This window comes from Lepisosteus platostomus, chromosome 8 (genome assembly GCF_059453375.1).
Source record: "Lepisosteus platostomus isolate fLepPlt1 chromosome 8, fLepPlt1.hap1, whole genome shotgun sequence".
Classification (NCBI taxonomy): Eukaryota; Metazoa; Chordata; class Actinopteri; order Semionotiformes; family Lepisosteidae; genus Lepisosteus; species Lepisosteus platostomus.
The window spans coordinates 62,572,519-62,578,674 of NC_142618.1; positions in this window are offsets into that span (position 1 = coordinate 62,572,519).

Below are 6,156 nucleotides of genomic sequence, written 5' to 3' on the forward strand. Positions count from 1 at the left end.
TGTGAAGGATGAAACAAAATTAAAAACGGAATTTCCATAAGTCTCCTGTGTAGTGTCTCACTATCTTAAAACGCAAAACAAACATCATGATTTTATGTTCTTCTTAAAATAATACTCATGGCTAGCAGTTATAGCAGGGCTTTGATATTCTGTACAGCGCCTTGCAAGATTACAATATAAGAAAAATAGTGTCCCATCCGGTGAAATTTCTTAATGATGCATACACATTTGTAAATGTAATATTTTCTTCCGAACATGAATGCTCAAACTGAAGACTTCTAAAGGCAAGATAAATTACAGTAAATGTTAGCAAAAAGAAAAATATAAATATTTTTATATTAGATTGAGTAAGTGTTCAAACTATTTGATATTTGGTCATTTTTTGGTATTTGGAATATTTGGTTGAAGCACCTTTGACAGCAATTATAGCTGCTAGTGTTTTGGGGCAGAACTCTACTGCCTTCACACGCGGGCCTGGTGCAACATGTGCCCATTCAAGCTCAAGCTCTCTCAAGCTGTTAGGCGATTGCTTATCGAGAACAAGTCTGTTTCACAGATTTCCATAGGATTCAATTCATGACTGACACAGCCACACAAGTGAATTCTTATTACTCTCGGTAGTCTTGTTACTTTTATTCCTACCACTCTGGTATCACACTGGCCTTGTGCTTCAGATCATGGTCCTGCTGAAAGGTGGATTTTTCTCCCAGTTTCAGGTCTGCAGCAGGTCTCCCTCTAAGATCGGCCAGTTCGTCGCTCCACCGATGTTCCCATCGGTCTTGGCAAGATTTCCAGTCCCTCCTGCTGACAAGCAGAACAACAACCTAATACTGCTGCCACCACACACTACCACAGTTTCACCTGTTGTTGCAGGTGAAGTACTATGTATCGTTCCTCCATGGAGTGTTGTAGTGAAATTCACCACCCTATACTTTCCCTCAACAGTGTGTGTAGCGTGACAGTCAGGTGGACTTGTAATTCTAGCAGGATCAGGGCAAAAAGAGCTCTGCTCGTTCTGAAGCTGGAGAGGTACTGTACTTCCATGAACAGCTCATTTGAAATACTACACAATATGGAGGTGCCTCATCTTCATTAATAAATCATTCAAATTGATAAACAATTTGAGCAGAAAATTCATCACTGTTTTGAAGTACCAATTTCCTGTCTGTTGACAGCACAAAATGTATAGCTCTTTTGTTCCTGACTCAGGCACATTTTCACTTACAAGATACCCTCCTGTAAATTGTGTGATTTATTTCACATTCTCCGTGGCAGCAAGACATATTTTTGTCCATGCAGACTTCCTCCAAAAAATTCTCCAGCTCCCTGAAAGGGTTGTGCAACAGTCTGGAAAAACAGAGTAGAAACACTTCCTGGACACACTCCACAAAAGGGCCTTTGCAGTGTCTCAGAGTCTTTACAGGGATGTGTGATGGAGTTTGTTTAAATTGAAAGGGTAAGGAAATGAAAACACAAACAAATATGCGTGTTCAGGGGCATGGACATACATGTAAGCACACATGCAACCAGTCTTGCCACTGAAATACACAGGGAGACTATCCCAGCTGTACTCCTGTGTTTGACCTTAATCTGTCTCTGGCACAGCTTGCAGCCTGCACCGTATTAGCAGATGGGTAATCGGATTCAGCAGAAATTACTAGTACTCTTAAGTAGGTTATTTTCTCATTTTCCTTCTCTAGCAACCTTAAATAACACAGGCTGCAGTTTAAAACACATTTATTCATGTCTTTAATTGGGACGGACTGTGCTGTATGTCGCACGCAGGCAGCTCTGCAGGCCAGACCAGGTGGGTGTCTGCTGAGCTGAAAAGCAAACACAAAATGGCTTCGCTCCTCGTCTGCCACTGTCCCCGCTAAGACAGGGAAGCTGAGCCTGTCTGGTCTCCAGCTCAGCAGCTGGACTGGAGCAACTGGATGTAAAACTGCACAGAACACATCAAAAACAGGAAGTCTGGTCTTAGCACATCTTAAAAAAAAAACATTTCTTCACTTATTGAGCACTTAGGTCCTAAATAAGAGAGTGAAATCCACCTTTTCCCAGAACGATGTCCTAACGGGTCAGACTGAAAGTGGCGCTAGCTTGTATCTGTCGTTTAAAACTCATTTGTCATATTCAACTTCTGTATTACCCACTAAATGCTGGAAACATGTAATGATTTTGATGTCAGTACTTTACCTGAGAAATGGAAACAAAAGGCCCTCTTAACCTTCGCGATTACAGAGGCTTGGAGGACAGACTAGTACTCTGTAATGGGATACTCACGACTCAGGGCACAGAAACAGGTTACTCTTTCCATGTTACTTGTGCCATAGCTTGGGCCCACTGCTCTCAGGAAGCTGTCAGGCTGTGCCAGCTGCTTACATCACAGGAGGAGAACAGAAAAACAGCTCAACAATTGCAAACTGCTGATATGAGGAGGCCCATCCAGCCTGTTTGGTAGTTTATACCTTATTGATTTCAGGACCTTATCCTGTTGTTTCCAGAGAAAAGCCAGGAAATCGGCTTCAAAAACATCTTTATTGGACTTCATTGAACGCCTTCTATACTCCTACAACCCTTTTTGTAAAGAAGTACCTCCTGTTCTCGTGCTCCTCAAGTGCATTTCCACATATTGTCCTCTTGTGGCCTCTGGTTAGTGTTTCACTGTTCATATTGAGGTTGTACTGAGGATGAAAACGTACAAACAGCAAGAAGCACATGTGGAAGTCTGGAACAAGCTAGCTAGACATGTTGCTGAGGTTGTAACCCAGTTTTCTTTAAAGAAATGTCTGGATGAGATACTGGTATCAATTCACGACTAACTGCCGAACAGACCAGAGGGACTGAAAGGCTCCACTTGTTTTCAATTGTGCTTTTCTTTAATTGTGTATGAAGGTCATGCTGGATCTTCAGCACTAATGTCTTAATTAATTGTGTTCACCATCCACTCATCACTCCAGAGGAAACGAGCAAAACACATTTGCTTTAAAACACAAACACTTTATCTTCCAATGGTGAGAAAAACCCAGAGAAGATGTGCCATCTGGGCCAGAGCTACAGACAAGACAAGAGATTCCTCTCCTGCTCACCTGCATGAGTACGTGTGGATCTCTAACATACTTAATATCCCAAGTATCTTTTAAAAAAGATACTGGTAACAGTCAAGCAACTGCCTTCTCTGGCCTTTCAAGTTCTAATTGTTCCACCCAGAAAAGCACTACGACTCCGATCGAGTAATAGCAGGGAATATTAAAACACTACACACGTGCTACAAACGGCCAGGTTGAGGTGTGGTTATGATTTATGAGACAGATGCTAATAATTTTTATTATTTGGGAAAATGCTTCTTACTTGTAAACACTGCTGTTTCTGGGATTGAAAGGATAGAGTATACTACCTTCTCTATTAACTCTTTTTACCTGTTTTTTACTGGTTTTAATGTGTGGAGCACTTAAATCTTTTAGAAAGAAGAAGTGAGCCCTTACTTTCAACATGAACAGTTAAAGATACAAATATTCAACTATACTACTTTAATTATTCATTTAGAACATCATTTAAACTTTTAATTGCAAAATTAAATGCAAGTAATGACATGAAACACCATAGAAATATTTCCTTCAAAGCTGTAGTTTTAAAATCCATATCATTTCCATTTCCCAGCTTTCCAGCTTTTCTTTCAATTGTATGGATATGAAACATCAAATACAGTGCAGTTTTCCAAAAATGTTGATCCAGAAGGTGAATAGCTGAACTATAACAGAATAAATATTAACAGAAAAGCAAGGTGCCACTGAAGACCAGCAAACCTGGGTAAAGCATTAACAATACGAAGGGCAAATGGACAATTTGCTAAGTCTTGTAATGGTATTACTACTTGCAGTAAGGTGAAATCATTCCAAGCTATTCTCCTATCCCCTTAGGTTAATCTCTAATCACCACCAGTTTAAGATTCACTGCTTTATGTGACAGTGAAATCAACCTATTGCCTGACTGCTGGGTACAGAGTGGAACAGGTTTATATTTAGTATATTGAGAGAAAAGGATAGAGGATAGTGTTCAACAATGGCCAAGAGGTTTCCACCACCCTTCCATTCTGGATGAGGCTAACGTTCAACCCACCATGTTGGCTGCATGTTTCTGTCCTTCTGCTACATATGAGAGCCACATACAATACAAATTCCTGCCAACTGACACACAACAGCACTGGAGAGCCTCTCTTTACAGAGTTACTCGACTCCTCCTCAGAGTGCGACCTGCCTGCGTACTCCTAAAAATATTTCTGATACACATTATCATCAGCATATGGTGGAAGCAGCTTGGAGCGGCGATTTTAACCATGGATATTAAGCCTTTGAAGTATTATAAAAGGATTACAACCTAGTGATTTCAGGCAGGATAAACCGAGGCACCCAATACAAATAATACTCAGGTGAACAGGAAACCAGGTTCAGTTGTAATGCTCAGAAGTGCCAAGACAGAGGCTCACAGGTACAGACTCCTAATGCTGCAGTATGAGCAGTGAGCACGGGTATGGCCAGCACCGAAATGATTCGTTCCACTTAAATGTATTAGCAGTCACACAATGGGCTGCTGTATAAATTCAGTTTCCTTTTGCCTTAGTTAATGCATAGCTGTGTTAGCTATGGAGACACCTGCTGTTCTGTACTGACGAATAGACAAAAGAATGTGGGAAAAATAGCCAGAAGCTACATCAGATTCCCATGACTTTGGTTTTGAGCACTTGCTCATCACTGCTGTGCTGGAGAGATTGAAAGTTTAGAATAAAAAAAATGCATGCTTTGTTTAAAAGTTTGGCAGATTTTCTTAAGAATGACACAGGAAAGTTGCTATATTAAGTATCAGTTTATAAGATTTTTGCTTACCTGCTGCTAAGCCACACAGAAATTCCAAACAAAATGTGATTATGAATTATATTTGAAGGCCACTTAACAAATGCTTTCATTTCGAAACAGAAATCTGTCAAGAAACCTTAGCCAAGGGAAAAAAAATCTACTACTGCAAATTATATTCAGTACAGCAAGTTATCACAGACATGCATGTATAGCATATAACAGTTCTTGGTTTTATGATACAATACAGTTCTAATGATCCTCAGGGATATCTGAGAAGATGTACTGAATAGTGGCCTCATTATTAGAGAAGCTGGACCAGCTGGATGCTGTTGGCAAGCTGAAAGGACCATTTGAGGAACACCTGAACGCCATGTTGGAAGAGTGGAGTTCACAGGTCAGGACAGAAAAATGCACAGATGAGCACAGCTAAGGAAGTGTGCAGCAGAGTGAGAGTGGGGCCAGGTGGCAAAATGTGATCGAAGAAATAACTCAACTCAAACTAAAAATCCTATTTGGACAGGTTTCAGGGAGATTGTACAGTTGATGAACACTAAAACGGGCCATGAAATAGTTCTAATCAAAAGCAGTAAAGAAGCTGAAGGGGAAGAGATTAGATGTCTCCAAGAGGATTTTGAACAATCGGGGAGAAAAGCTCAGGAATTCGTAAGTGTGAAACTAAATGGTGTGAAAGCAGAACAGAGCAGCAGGCGAAGGGAAGAGAAAGTGCTGAGAGACGGGAGGAATATTTTGTGTCTCTGTGTGAAACGGAGAGATGACAATAATACCAAGGTGTCTAGATGTGTTTGATGATAGAGGAGTGATGCTTGAATGCTGAGAGAGATTTATTTGTTTGGTAGCAGAAAAGGGTGCTGTGAAGGGTCTGAATAAAGGAATAATGGCTGGAGGATGGTTTATCAGCTGTAATGTTGGAAACTGGAGGTGACGAACAGCATCGTCTATTCCAGCTGTTCTGGACTTGATCTGGTGTGCCCCAAAGACTGGCGTAACATGGTCGTAGCACAGCTTCAGGGTGATGCGGAAATGACCAGAGTGATCAACAACAGGCCAGTCTGTAAGGGAGGACTGTCACGGCATGGTTGCACAGAGTGGTGGGAAAACCATCACTCATGCAGGTATCCATTAAAGTGACCCATGAGCGGAGCACAGCGCTGTGGAAATGAAAAACAAAACACACTGCTGATGTGTATTCATGTGCATGTAGTTGCAGAAGGCGGGCAGAAGTGTTTGAGATGGTTTGGTCATTTGGAAAGACTGAGTGAGGAAAGTGTGGAAAGACTACAAA